The following is a 16,504-nucleotide window of genomic DNA, read 5'->3' on the forward strand; positions in this document are numbered from 1 at the left end:
TCACACGGTTCTAAGCTTAAGCCCCGTTCAGGCCCCGGCTACAGGACCCTTCAGCTAGCCTCAATTGCAAATATAGACCAGGTCTCCACACCGACCAATTAGACTGGGCAGTCGTGTAAATGGGGGGCAATTGAAGTGTATATAAATAGCCATCGTGGGCCCATCCTCATTCACCTTTATATGAACAATAACCACACAACTGCAGCTGGCCACATGACTACCTCCTCTACAAGGAAAACAAATCAACCACTCCTAAAAACATCTCAGCATGAAATCTCGATTGCAAGTAAAAACACAAGACTGTCAATGTCCGACCAAATGGACTAGTCTGGCATGAAAAATTGGAATGAGGGGCTACTGGAGTACCCAGTTATTGAAGGGCCCATTAAGCCCAACAAAAGGCCCTTTAGGACCAATTAAGCCCATGGTTTTGGTCCACCACAAGTCTTCGGCACATATTCATTGTATGGCATATAGATGTGGCACACCCCAAGCTTACGGCCCCAAATAGTCAAGACCATAAAAAGAAGGATATCCCACCCATTCACTATTTTGCCAATTTTAAGTTGCTGTGTCAACATGATTGTAAACTCAAGCGTAGGTTATTGCAAGTAATAAAATACTCGATGAGGCTGATGTCGATCCTCGGGAAATGATAGATACTCAAGTAAAAATTTTATTATCGTGTACAAATAAAATGAGTTGACTAAGAAGTGGAGCAATTGAGTGAAATGTAAAGTAAAATTTAAATTTATCAACATGTGATTTTTCTCAAGACAAAAAGCATTCCAAAGCAATCAAAATCTATGAAGAGCATTCATTAATCATTTAAAAAACGCATAAATTGAAAATGGGTTGATTTAAAATTTGATCTCAATAACACATTACAAGAGATATTATGCGTTCATTATATTCCCAAATCATAACAAATCAAATAACAGTAAGCATTTGATATATCCAAAAATCATAATGAATCATATACTTGCCCACATGCAATTTTGTTCAAATTAAAAATAATTGCCCAATATTGAATTGTAAATCCATGAAGAACATCCAATAATAATCTCAAGAACGCATAATGACAATGATATGCTTCACCTCTAGCCCTAACTTAAAGTTTAGCCGCTCATAACCATGAAAATAAATTCCATAATCAAAGTTCTAAACATGTATTACAGAAAATATAAAAGAAAAAAGATATGAAAAAACAAATGTCACTCCAAATGGTAGATGGAAGGGAAAGTCCCTCTCTTGCACTCTGTTTGCATCACGGCAGAAGCATTAGAGTTTTTCTTTCCTTTTCACAATTTTGCTCTCCCCCTGTTTTATTGTTTCTCTGCATGGGCGCACGTGAGACAAAGGGAATTTCCTTCTCTTTATTGCATTTCAGATAAGAATTGGTTATTGATGTAATTGTCCCATTAGCAGTGGATGGGCTGGATTTGGATTTTAGTAGTGAGCTGAATGGGCTTGGCCCATTCCAATTGTTAGAGTTTAGCTTAGGGCTTTGTCTATATAAAGCCCAATATTCTAATTGTAAAAGATATCGGATAAGTCATTTGTGAAGCGGAGAAGGTTAAGCACACCTTGAATAGCTCGGGAGACCAGACATCTCGAATTGTCCAATTCTATCAAATTTTAATACAGAATCCATTACTGTTTTCCTGTTCTTCCATTTCTTTACAGATTTCTTCCATCATTTTTCATCCATTTCCATTCCAATTCCATTACAAATTCCTTAAAGCAAAACCCTAGAAATTCAGTAACAATTTCGGTATTTTGTTGCTCTTTTTCTTGTTTTCTTTGTGTCGTTGCTTTGTAGACAAAGGCTGCAACTGGATTTAAATAGGACAAGTTTTTGAATCCCATCGGCCATGACTACTGGCATTGATTAAAATCTAGCAACCCAATTTCATTTTCTTCTTTCAGTCACTTGAGCCCTTTTCTTTTTGTTATTATCAGCCTTGGTGCATTTTTGGATGGATCCGGCTTCCATCCTGCAAATGAAAGTACCCAAAATCCCTTTCTGGGTTATACTCTTCTCCCACGAATCGCAGTTGGGTCGCAAGAAAAATGAATCAGAACAAAGCTTGCGACCTCCATGACATAAAACCAAGAAACTGTTAAAGCTTACAAACCTTTATGGGTTATACTCAACCTAAAAACAAAGCTCTAGGTTTTTTATTTTATTATTATTTATTTTTTTATTTGGGTTGAACCACAAAATCCCACTACACCTCTCTGATCCTCTGATGTGAATCCGTTAGTAATAGAGTAGATTTGTCAGGAACCTAGACCTTTAGATTCATAGAGGGAACACTACAAGAAATAAGGCACTTCCTTTTCAAAAAGCCTCCAACCAATGAAAAAAGACGTAAAAACAATGTGTAACCTTTTTATAAAGCCACTTACAAAAGGTAGTAAGCCTTCGGTCAGGGCCGGCTCGATATGTTGTAGAGCCTAAGGCGACAATTTTAGATGAGGCCTTTTTATATTTAATAAATTTTTTTAATTTTTATATTACATTTATATATAATTTTTTTTTTTCGCTTTTGAGATACAACTTTATCATATTCATTGTAATAAATTTGTTAGAAATTCTTTTTAAGATTCAATTAATTTTTTTTATTATTTTATTTTTAATGTTTTTCATATCTAATGCATATTTTTAGCTAATATTTATAAATAAAAATTTTACACGAGAATAATTGAAGTTGATTTATCAAAAGGGGCTTGATTTCATAACAAGATAATCTAATATAAAACATAATACTGTTTTTTAAAAAAAAAAATGTAAAATGTACTGTTTACGAGAGTAATAACGTACACTTCAATGACCCTTTTATGTAATTGCGTCCTTAATGTAATTTGCTAATTTAAGTTTTTATTGATAAAAATAACATAATACTATTTTATAAAAAAGATAAAAAAAAAATAAAGTGTGACTATTCACACATCCACGCATGATACAGTTGATACTGAAAAAAAAAAAAAAAAAAACAATTTAATAAAAAAAATACGTTTTTGAAATGATTGAACTTTTGCTAGTTGTATGCCTAGCCTCCAGATCCTTCTTCCTTTCTCAACTTTTTATTGTTTCCATCACTTCAGTCCACTTCACGCACGTCTTTGCACTGCTCGATGCTAGACTACTCGAACATTCAAACTCAAACCTCAAAAGGTACACACCTGCTACTCTTTGCTTCTTATCTCTCTTTCTGTTCGTCTTCTTTCTTCCTCTTACAAAAATGAAGGCTTATGATGCGAGAGATTTTCAAAAGGGGAGGCGGAGAGGCCGACGGGAGAGCTATCTGTGGTCAAGCGGGCGAGCACGTAGCAGTGGTTATGCGTCTCCTACTTTCTGACTGTGGGGGAAAATTGTAATGCATTTTAGAGAGTTGTTTTGGTAAATTGCTAGAGAGATATTGATTTGTGTGTTTGTCTTTTTTTAAATATATTTGTGTTCTTGGATTCTAACGGTTGATTTTTTCTATGTGGGAGTTCTAGAGGGGCAATGGGCAATATATATATATATATTTTCACAAAATCGTTGTGTTTCCAAACATATAATGATTGGTTTTTCTGTGTGGGAGTTGTAGAGTCTGCATAGAGAAATCACTTTTTGTTTTTTTGTTTTTGCAAAATCGTGTTTATACTATATGAGCCTTGACCGTTGGTTTTTCTGTGGAGTTTATTTATTTTTCTTGACAAAATCGTTTGTGTATTGTAATTGGGCCTTTTTTTTTTTTCCTCTCCATCTCCTGATTGCAAAAAAATGGGCCCTTTTTTTTTTTTTTTTTTTTTTTTTTTTTTTTTAAATAATAGAAATCTTATTATTGGGGGCTTTAGGTGACCGCCTAAGTCGCCTAAGGGTAGAGCCGGGCCTGCCTTCGGTCTATAAAAATAATAAACCACTTTTTGGTTCAAAGCGTGGGAAACCCACACCACAAGACTCACAACACAAGAACATGGTGCTTCCTCTTCAAGTCGGTTTTTGAAACAACGTAAATAGAGTCACGTCCTTTTTCAGGGACGTGACTTCACGTCCTTTTCTCTAGGTCGTGAACACTATAGCTACTTGTAGTTCATATCCTATTTGTTTCCATCATTAAAGAAATGACGCCTTTAGTTAAGGTCTTTTACACAAACGAGTTGCACGTCGTTTGAAAAACGACGTTGAGTTTATTATTTTGTTTTAAAAAAATAATTGGTTGCTGATGTTGTCTTGGCAACCAAACAGCAAGTAAAACTCTAAAATTTGGGGTTTAAAAGGATCTTATTTATTTTCTTCTTCAGCCTCTTTTTTTTTTTTTTTGGTTCCTTCTTCTTCACGAGGTTCGAAGCAATAAATCATCCTGAACACTTTCCGTTTTTCTCGGTATGGATTCACTTCCAAACTTTTCTTTTGCAACATAATTAAAGGAAAATAATAATAATAATAATTAGTGTTACCTTCAATATGTTTTTGAAAAATCAAAACAAATAATAATAAAAAAAAAAACCAAATACCTAAGAACTACTCAAGAAATCAGACCCAAAGTTCTCAAATCAAACTTATATAAACACAATCCTACCATAATGTATGTACCTACGGTGGTCGTGTGACGCTACGACGGACGTTGATGAAGGGGTTTAGAGATGAGAGAGAGAATGGGTACCAACGAAGAGAGATGGGGATTGTGCCACCTAGGAAAGAGAAGAATGAGAGTGAGAGACGGATGAGAGAGAGATATTTGAGGAGGAGGGAATCTAAGAGCATCTCCAACAAGTAAAGTTAAAATAACTACTGAAAAAGTACAAATATCTACTTTAGCTATTCATTTTTCTAAATACACTCCAACATATTCTCTATTCTACTCTCTATTTGCATGTAAATATTATTTTTCATTCTTTTTTTATTATATTTTTTATTATTTTTTTCTTCTCCTCCTTTTCCCTTCTTTCCCGGTTTCTCCATACACTTCTTCTCCCCCCTTTTCTTCTTCCTGTTCGATCACTCTCTCTTGTTCTTTCTTTCTCTTTTCGTCTGAAATACAGCGAGAGAGAGATCGAGGGATTTAGGAAGAGACCCATGAGAGGAGAGCCGAAGATGGAGAGACCCGAGAGGCCGAGACTGATCTGAGAGAGAACCCGCTGAACCCGACGAACCCAGACGAAAACCATCAATCCGATCCTCCATGAGTCGAGCTCCGGTGGCTTGAGATGAGTTCTGGTTGAGCGAGGTGCGGATCCGGTGGCTTGAGGTGATTTTCGGTGATTATGAGCGATTTCTGGTGACTAACCAAGGGGTTGATTTTGGTTGATGATTTTTAGTTGAACCCATCTGATTTTGAAGCTTGAATGTGTCTCCCCTGTTTCGGTTATGTGTATCACGGCTAAAGCTATATTTATGGTTGGTTTTGATGATTTTGGTTGGTTGTTCATGATTTTTGGTTGGTTGTTCATGTCAGCTGTTCTTCTAGAATCAGAGAGGGAAGAAAGAGGGAGAGAGGGAGAGAGAGAAAATATTAATAAAAAAAGTGTAACTAGATGAATAGTGAATAGGCAATGTTGGCTAATTGCTGTTCACTGTTAAGGAAAAAACGCCAAAGAAGCTAATCTGCTGGAGAGATAAAAAGTGCAAAAATAGTCAAATTTGACTATTTTGGCTAAAGTAGCAACTCTGTTGGAGATGCTCTAAGGTTGCAAAGGGGTCAAGCAAGATGCAGTTGGGGGAAGGAAAGTGGAGAGAGATGGAGGAGGGAAATTAGGTATTGAGAAGGAAAGGGGGAGAATATGATGTGTCTTGAAAAATGGCGATTAGTTTGAGGGATTTTTGGACAACTCAGATTGAGCTTAAGAGATTGAAGGGCTGAGATATGAAGGGCTGTATGGGAAGACATGTGATGGGCAGGTGGGCATTAAATGCATAGCTGAAATGGCTTCAATGGTCGAGATCAGGAGTGGAATAATCTAACGGCTAAGGATATGGGCACGTCTTTAAGAGGGTGATCGCATGACTGCCACGTGGTTAGGTAGTTAAGGGGAATTAAATGTTGAATGATAAGGATAGGAGGGTTATGATTAAAAGACTTAATCCAACGACTGAAATTGGAATGCATAAAAGGCTAGTGTTTGATAGCTTGCAAGAGGTAGCTAGAAACGACGTAAAAAATGAAAAAAAAAAAAAAAAAATGTCGATTACAGTTTTTTTTTTATAATAAAATGATGATAAAAAAAAAATTCCTTAATTAGTGCCGTTTCTTTAAAATAACTTTAAAAAAATGATGCCAAAAAACAGTTTCTTTTTCTTCTTCTTCTTCTTCTTCTTCCTTCTTCTTCTTTTTTTTTTTTTTTTTTTTTTTTTTTTTTTTTTTTTGTCCTTTGTGTCCTTTACATAAAAGGAAAATGAAACTAAATTTACTACCTTTTTAAAGATATGACGAAAATATTTATAAATTGGTGTCCTCTAATAAAAATGATGCTAATATTATTACCTTTTAAAAGTGATGACAAAAAATATTTATAAATTGGAGTCATTTAATAAAAATGACACTAAATTTACAACCTCTTTAAAGAAATGACGAAAATTATTTATAAATTGCCGTCCTTTAGTAAAAAGGACTCTAATTTTACAACCTTCAACAAAAAGGTCCCAAAATAAAGATGTTAGTCCTACTTTTAAAAGGGCACTAAAAAAAAGTACTAATGATCCATTTTTTTTGTAGTGGAACCTAGACCTTTTGACAAACATAAGGTTTGAAGATAATTTTCTCAAGCATACTTCTTCATTAATAGTCTCCCCTTTAGAGAAAAGAGCAATGCTAATCGATTACAAAGAGAATTACTAATCTAAATAGAACTCTTAAACTAGGACTCTAACTCTACTAAGTACCTGACCAACTAAGACTAGACTGATTCTATTAACTCCAAACTAGGACTCTAACTCTACTAAGAAACAAATCTGACTCAACCTAGGAATTGAAGTACTACTCCCTATGGAATTATAACTCCTTATTGGAGAGAACTTTGGGAAGATAACGTCATTCCCCTCCCCTAACAACGCCCTTGTCCTCAAGGTGGAAAATGCTGCTGGATGATGGATTCTTTGCCATCCTCATCTCCCATGACCACATCTCCATCATCGTCTTCTCCCAAACACGTCTCTATCATAACGAGACGTTTTCAGTGATGGCCCGAGCTATATTTATCTTTGCATTTGATACAGAGCCCATTTTCCTGCCTCTCTCGTCGTTCCTTTGCCATTAATTTCTTGATAAGAAAAGCTGGTTGTGGTTGGAGATGGTTATTCTACGGTTGCCGCCAGTCATACGGGGTTGTCCTCCTTAAGGCTTCATTCCTTGCCAAACCAATGGCTGAGGAAATAATATTTGACCTTTCTGCTAGTACCTCTGCCCTTATGGATTCCTCCAACTTGCTAACAAAACAACTAACCTATTGAGTTGAGGATAACATCCCTATTTTGGAGAGTAATGATTCAAATTTGGCTTGGTAAACCTATTGACTTGAGGATAACATTTTTGGAATTTTGTCAATTCCTTAAAGGGATCATAGAACTGATTTGGCCCAAAGCAAACAAATAATCCCTCTGTAAATTCTACCCAAGTTATCACTAGCCTGTCTAGTGGTGTCTTCTCTTCCTCCTGAGTCCAATGAAACCTATGAAATTGCTCAGCTTGACAGGCCCAAACGGTTGGGTCTTCTTCTCCATTAAACCTAGGAAAATCTAGTTTGGCATGTCTATGTGTGAAGGGTGGATGTTGTTCTCTTGGGTGTGAGCGGTTTCTGTATTTTTCCCACGTGAGCTCTCCCCTTCTTCCCGTCGTGACTTTCCCTGGGTGGATAAGAGATCAAAAATATCTGTCATGCGTGCCTTTATCTTCTCCCTGATCTTCTGTTGCCCCTTAGTTAGGGATTTCACCGACCATTCAAGATTGCTCATCCTTTCTTCTATCGTGTTCTTCTGCTTTCCTTGAGTAACTGAACATGTCACTAGCCCAGATTCTAGGAAGAAATTTACGTTGGTTGTGCTCTTACTCTTTTTAACACACCGAGAGATTAATTAACTGGTAATTAATTTCTTAGTTCACCTTCCAGTCCCATTCTCATTCCACAAGGAATAAGACTTACGGATCTCTACTCCTAAAAAAGAAAATACTATGTTGTGAGTTTTAAATTACTCGCAAGCACACGAATTGTTTGCAATATAGTGTATGTACAAGTGCGAGGTCGAATCCACAGGGAATTGCGTTGCGAAAATTAATTTCTATTTAAACTAATTCTATCTTAACCTAGTTCCAATTTTTTGGTATTTTTATGGAAAACAATTAGCTAAAATAAAATAGAATAAAAACAATTAATAAAAAAAACTAAGGTTTTAGAATCCACCTCGCTAAATCAAACAACATATTTTCTTGTTTGTTCATACATCCTATGCATGTTCTAATTTTCGTAAAATTACCTATTGAAAAATTCAATGAATCTATCATTTCGACAAATCACAATGAATATCCAATTTAATTCAAAACCATCCAATGTATCCGTTTGATTAATAAATCACAATAGATATCCAAATTTAATCAAAAGATTCAATATATCCATTGGATGAAACACATTGAATATCAAACGTTTACACATACATTAATCGAAACAATCAATTAAAAGAGTTTTAATCCTTTAATTGAATTGAAATGAACATACATTCGGATTATACGAATCAAAACATGAAAACATGAAAACACGAAATCTAATCAATGGCGAGGTTTCATCTTCAACCTTTGTTGAAGACTTAGCCTCTCATAACTAAAAACAAAATATTAACTTTTATTGAAAACATAAAAATAAAAGACTTACAAAGAATAAAAGCCAACGAACCCAGCTGCCGCTATGTACAATGTTGGGATATGTCCTAAGTGGTGCCTATCATGGGGTTTTTATAGCAAAACATTAGGTCAACCCCATGTGTTTCAAAATGACACATCTACCCCTCAAAACCCTAATAAGAGAAAAGAATGCTAGGGTTTCGAGCCATATTTTCAAAATGGCACATCTACCTCTCAAAACCCTAATAAGAGAAAAGAATGTTAGGGTTTTGAGTGTCTGCAGCAGCCAAGAGTAAGGAAATTCGCATTCTTATATTGCGGGGCACTTATAACATAGCAGAATTTCGAGTTAGGAAAATCATATTTCACAATGATTTGTAGTATTTTGAATTAGCTTTCCAACGCCACTAATTTCACCTTAATACTATACTTTAGCTGAAAGTTATAGTCAAAATACTATGGGCTTGTTTGACAAACTATTTCCAACTCTCTCTCTTTTTCTTTTTACTTCTTCCAAAAAAATCAAATCAAAAACATTTTAATTTTTTTTACACTTTTTATATCACATCAATCATATTTTATTACTATTCAAATAAAAAAAACCCACTACAAAACAAAACTTTTTTACTTTTCTATAAAACATTCTCAAATTTTATATCACATTAATCACTTCTTACTATACAACACACAAATATTCCATAATACAATTACTTACAAAACAGACTCTACAACTTGTGCAGAACATGAAATTTAATCCAATCCGATTTAATCCTTTTATTGATTTGGTTAAACATAACCATATCATCTAAGTCTTATCAAAGTGTGCTTTCTTCCAAATCTCTGCATTTTTCACTTTAAAACTGCCGTTTTCTCTCAATGATTTGTAAAATACCAAAATACAAAAACTAACAAAAAACATAAAAAAAATAACAAAGCTAAAGGTTTAACAAATGTGAATTAAGGGGTCCAAATATACAATATTTGACACTCATCAAATACCCCCAAACTTACATTTTGCTAGTCCCTTAACAAAACAAAATGAAAAATAAAGTCAAAGCAAGAAATACAAGTCTGTTGTCGTGTGAGAGACGATTGCATTTAGCGTATGCAACAAGCCTTTTAAACCCATAGGACTCCTTAGTGGACGAGTGAAGTCTCGTGAGGGTTTGCCAGAAATGATACCCACAAACATTGAAGCACTATGCTGTTGACAAACAAGGATTTGCACACAAACACATGGTTCATACATCGTGAGTAGGTTTAACAAGGTGAACATCACAATCACATCATCAAGACATCATAAATCATTCAACTCATAGCTGGAAAATTGAGACAACACATGCTCCAATAAGTGCAAAGTGAGATTAACATAGACTCATGAGGTTTCAATTTTTCTCAAAGCTTGTGTACCCCAAAATTCATAAGAATTCTTGTCAGATGAAAACAACCAAGCCTTAAATCATTTTTTATTTTATTTTATTTTATTTTATTTATTTTTTTGTGTAGGCTATGCAATGCTTGACTCCCTTAAGCTTTAAAATTGACCTATGTAATGAGTGTTGGGCCAGTGACTCCCAAACTAGATGGTTTTAGGGCACTAGATGTAGAGACATTCGTAAGGGCTTAATTACTCAAGTAAAAAAGGCTACGAAGTCAAACTAGCCATACAATCTACCAAATTGAATTTCTCATCTTTTTACGCGGACACTCAATGCTTAGTGAGGCAAGAGGTCCGGTTACTCAATGAGTATTCAAACTAATGATTTATTTATTATTATTATTTTTTTTTTTTTAAGATTTGAGCCAAGGTTTCATCAACAAGTCATCCTACAAATTTCAAGATACACATCCCTCAATTTAAATCTCATACCTCATAGACCCTATGCTAATGTGCTTGTGATAAACATCTCAAACAAATGAAGTCTCTCTAATCGAACAATTGAGTTAAAAGATTCAGATTTCTAATGACATGCAGTGTTCAAGATGTCAAACTAACCAATGACATACAAACCACAGTTGTGATGTAATCATGCTCATTCAACAACACAACACAATATTTTTTTTTAAAAAAAAAATTCTAGAACAAAATGACAAATAAACAAACAAACAAACAAATAGTATTTTTCCATACCCCCAAACTTGAATTACACATTGTCCACAATGTGTAGTATAGAAATACGTTACCAGGAGTAAGGAAATATCATGGTGTGAAAAAGGCCAGGGCGTCCCCCAAACTTAAACACAAGCACACCTGTCACAAACTAACAACAATATTTCTCACAGAAACACACATCACAAGGTCAATTGCTGTTAAAAACAAACAAAAAAGACAAATTGAAATGAAAAATGACTAAAAGAAAACGTGCAGAAAATAAAATAGAAAAGAAAAATTACCGCACTTTCCCCGATTATTGGGATGTCCAACTAATCCCTTCCACCTTTTCTTCTTCAGAATTTGATAGCACTCTGGCAGAATGTTTCGCCACCTTAGGTAGCCTACTTGCTTGCTTTGAAGGATCTTCTTAGGAAGATGATTCCTAGATTTGTGACCTTGTGTGCATAGATCCTTGACAAATTTATCATAAGGCCGCTCTTTGAGACATTGAAGAACTGAAGCTTGGGGCTCATGAAGTGTCTCAAAAGGGATGGTGATGAAGGAATGAGCTTCAGTACTCATTTCCTTGTCATTGGACAAATTTGGAGTTGACGGGGACTCAATTTGCTCCAAGTGCTCAACAGACTCCAAGTGCTCCTCTTTCTCTTCCTCTTTAGCTGCTGATGAAGATGTGTCAGGAGAAGATATTTCAGTGGTTTCCCCATTCTCAGGTCGTACCTCAAGAGTGGAATCCAATAAGGCCTTAGCTTGCTCACTTATCATGTCAAGGTCCAGATCAAATTCAAATTGAGCAAAGCTCTCTTCCAAAGGATCTTCTAGACTTGGCTTATTGACAATCTCCTCAACAACTTCTTCACTCCCAAGTGTGGTGGTGGCTTGGACATGCTTATGGTGAAGATTGCTGGACTCATTCTCATCTGCCATGTACTGCCTTTCAACCATCAACTGACTCTGAAACTCCTCTTCCTCCATTCTGTTTAACTCTGCAACCAGACGATCAAACTGTCCTCCCAACCTCTCAATCGCCTGGACTGTGATTTGCATGAAGGCCTTGAGAGTGTCTTCCAAAGTTGACTGTGAAGATGAAGCTGGATAATTGTAGGATGAAGGATGGGAAGATTGGTCATCGAACTGCAGATATTCAGGATAGTGCAGTTCATGGTATTGGGGAGCACAATTTCTCATGGCTTGAGCTTGCCACGAGAAATCAGGATGGTTGCTCCTGTTCGGGTAGTAAACATTGGAGTTAGAATCAAACCCCAGGCTGGAGAAATTGGTGTTCATTTGCTCATATGCAAAATTGGAGAATTGTACCAAGTATGGACAATTACTAGAACTATGATAAGGATTAGAGGAATATGAACATGGTTCATGTGGGTAGAAATTAGGAGTGTAGTTGGTAGAAGCGGGTGTCCTACCACTAGGAGAAACATGTTGTGCAGAAAAATTATTTAAATCATCAAACTGAAAGTCCATGCTTCACTCTCACTTTTTAAATGCAAATATCCCATATAAAATATCAACCATCTTTTTATTTTCTTCAACTAAAAGAAAATGTAAGTGGGGTAGACAAAATTTTCCAAGGACCTAGGTTCGTTCCCAGGAAAGTGAGGGGGGTCACACGGACCTCTTAAGTCCTAAGACTTTCCTAACCAGAACTTGCCTAGACACTTGGATAGCACCGTAAGACCACATTAGCAATTTTATTTTTTTTTGGGTTCTTTTTTTAACAAGTTAAAATAACCAAAATTAAAAATTAATGTAGAAGCACAAACAAATACACCAAAAATTAAAAACTACAACTTAAAAACCCACAAAATGGACCAAAATTAATTAATTTTTTTAACAAAGTTTCAGCTACTGATCTGCTGCAGGTTGTGCTTTTTGCGTTGGTTTGCTCGAGCCAATTCTGTGGATTATCTTACCAAAGCTGCAAAACAATGATAGAAACACCTTTTTTTTTTTCTTTTTTTTTTTTTTCTTTTTTTTTCTATGGTTAGACAATAAAGCAAAAATAAAAATAAACAAAAATTGCAAGAAGAAGAATAAAACAAAAATCTACCTAAACTAGTAGAAAAATAAAATCAATTTAAACAAAAATCAATTTTCACAAACAAAACAATTCCCTGACAATGACGCCAAAAACTTGTTGTGAGTTTTAAATTACTTGCTAGCGCATGAATCGTTCGCAATATAGTGTATGTACAAGTGCGAGGTCGAATCCACAGAGAATTGTGGTGCAAAAATTAATTTCTATTTAAACTAATCATGTTTTAACCTAGTTCCAATTTTTGGTATTTTGATGGAAAATAATTAGCTAAAATAAAATAGAATAAAAACAATTAATAAAAAGTACTAAGGTTTTAGAATCCACCTTGCCAAATCAACCACATATTTTCATGTTTGTTCATACATCTTATGCATGTTCTAATTTTCATAAAATTACCTATTGAAAAATTCAATGAATCCATCATTTCCACAAATCACAATGAATATCCAAATTAAATCAAAAGATTCAATGTATTTGTAGGGTGAAACACATTGAATATCCAACGTTTATACATACATTAATCGAAACAATCAATTAAAAGAGTTTTAATCCTTTAATTGAATTGAAATGAACATACATTCGGATTATACGAATCAAAACATGAAAATACGAAATCTAATCAATGGCGAGGCTTCATCTTCAACCTTAGTTGAAGACTTAGTCTCTCATAACTAAAAACAAAATGCTAAATTTTATTGAGAACATAAAAATAAAAGACTTACAAAGAATAAAAGTCAAAGAACCCAGCGGCCGCTATGTACAATGTTGGGATATGTCATAAGTGGTGCCTATCATGGGGTTTTTATAGCAAAACATTAGGTTAAACCCCATATTTTCAAAATGACACCTCTACCCCTTAAAACCCTAATAAGAGAAAAGAATGCTAGGGTTTGGGGCCAAAATTTTAAAATGGCACATCTACTCCTCAAAACCCTAATAAGAGAAAAGAATGTTAGGGTTTGGAGTGTTTGCATCCGCTAGGAGTAAGGAAATTCGCGTTCTTATATTGCGGGACACTTATAACATAGCATAATTTTGAATTAGGAAAATCATATTTCACAATGATTTGTATTATTTTGAATTAGCTTTCCAACGCCACTGATTTCACCTTAATACGATACTTGAACTGAAAGTTATGGTCAAAATACTATGACTTGTGCAGAACGTGAAATTTAATCCAATCCGATTTAATCATTTCATTGATTTGGTTAAACATAACCATATCATCTAAGTCTTCTCGAAGTGTGCTTTCTTCCAAACCTCTGCATTTTTCACTTTAAAACTGCCGTTTTCTCTCAATGATCTGCAAAATACCAAAATACAAAAACTAACCAAAAACATTAAAAAATAATAAAGCTAAAGGTTTAACAAATGTGAATTAAGGGGTCCAAATATACAATATTTGGCACTTATCATACTACACAGCGGAAACATAAAATATTCTATCAACATTAATTACAACTAGATCATCTATCAAGAGTCATTACATTAACTAAAATCATACTAAACATATCATCGATATAAAAGATCAAAACTAAACCTTAATACACAATCTGACCTCAAATGCTAAGCCTACAACATCACCAAAATGTACTAATTACTATGAGTGATCTTCAGAATCCTGCAATCGGTCCTCAAGCAGAACTTGATCGATATCAGTAGACCAAACGGTGGCATTTGCTCCAAGGTCCATCTCGAATCCAACATCTAAAAGTAGTCCAACTATAAAACAACACATGTTTCATAAGTGGAAAAGATACAAGTGTACGTCCACAACTTAGTGAGTAATAATACACATGGTGACAAGCTAACATGTAGTGAACTCAGTTATTTATAAATCACATATATAAATGCAATGTTACAGCTTATCATTTGACAATGTCATCATGGATGCAGTATAGATATAATATATGTTACAATAAGAGAATCATGTCATAGTTCAACTTCATATGGTCTACCCAGGATATTAACCCTTTCCCGGCATGGTTAGTGCTGTTTCGAGGGACTTATAATACAACTAAGTGCCCTGGGTATGTACGCTACCGTTTATCATTAACAACCTAACCGAGTTTGACCTTGGGTGGCCCCTGCTAATAACGTCCGTAATCGTTATCCTCATTCAAGCATGGTACGCTTGTCACAAAATAACCATTGGATCCAAGGCTCATCATACATAACATAAACTTTTGACCGTAAAGAATAACTCATATAATAGTAAGTTCATGCCTATTATTTTGCATGTACCAGTGTACCATGTCATACGATGCAATTTAATATTCACTGTCTTTTCATGCATGCCTTTATAAACCCATCATTTTCATTATCATATTATGCATCACACATTTTAACAAAATAGAGTTCATAGTAATAAAAATATATTTCATGTGAGTTATAAACATGCACATTTGTATCGTACGGTTCCTCCGTAAAGTCCTCTTGAGGCTTCCCAACCTCGAAATCTAAGAAAAACTATCATCAGTCTTACTCTCAAGCTCAAACTAATTATATGCTCTAATAAGTTCAAAGTAGGCATTCTGCTTGACCCACAAACGTTCATGATCAAGGGTCGAATGTTCGGGATACGATGCTGGAACGTTCGCTACACGAGGAACGATCGTTCGAAGCAAGAGATCAAACGTTCGGCTAGAGGATCAAACGTTTGCTCATGGCAGGAACTAAAACTAATCTAACCTAGGATCTTAGAAATACTCCTAACTCGGTTCTAAGCCATAATAACACATCATGCTAGAATCACAACGTCTTAAACCATCAAGATACAAAACCTATTATCAAGCTAGTATTAAGTCCATAATAACAACTAGAGGATTAAACGACTAGAAAGATAAATCGACAACATAATGGCTACAAAAGAACAAGCTTGAACTAAGAGCATTGCCTCCTTATAGTGAAACGTCTTCCTCATGTCGAAGCACTCTCTCACACTCTCACTATAGTAACGGGGCTTAAAGCGTTAGATTTGTGACGACCTTTTTTTTTTTTTTTTTTTTTTTTTTTTTTTTTTTTTATACAAATCATTTGCATAAACATTAATCTTTTAAAATATAAACGGTTCTTCACAGTGACACGCCTACATGTTGCTCAGCCAACATATGGCACATGCCCCATAACATCCACCAAATAATCAGAGTAACGTCTATTTAACTATGCAGCGAAAAACATAAATCTGAATAGCGAAAATCACAACTTATACATCTATCACAAATTAATTACAACAAAGAGCCATTTAACATCTATCTGATTAAGTCTTATCAACATATTAAATACATAACATAAATGGCTTTATACAATAACAAGTGTGAAAATTGAAATTGACTTCTAAATAAAAGGCAACTGTGTGCGCAAAGTGTCAACAAAAATAAGCACAGTGGAAAATAAATGACACAGAGATTTTTGTTGACGAAGTGGAAACTCAATCAAGAGAAAAACTACTCTGGGGCAGCCAAACCCAGGAATTTCACTATTCAGAAGACAAAGCTAGATACAAGATAGTAACAC

The sequence above is a fragment of the Alnus glutinosa genome, chromosome 1, assembly GCF_958979055.1.
Source record: "Alnus glutinosa chromosome 1, dhAlnGlut1.1, whole genome shotgun sequence".
Taxonomy (NCBI): domain Eukaryota; kingdom Viridiplantae; phylum Streptophyta; class Magnoliopsida; order Fagales; family Betulaceae; genus Alnus; species Alnus glutinosa.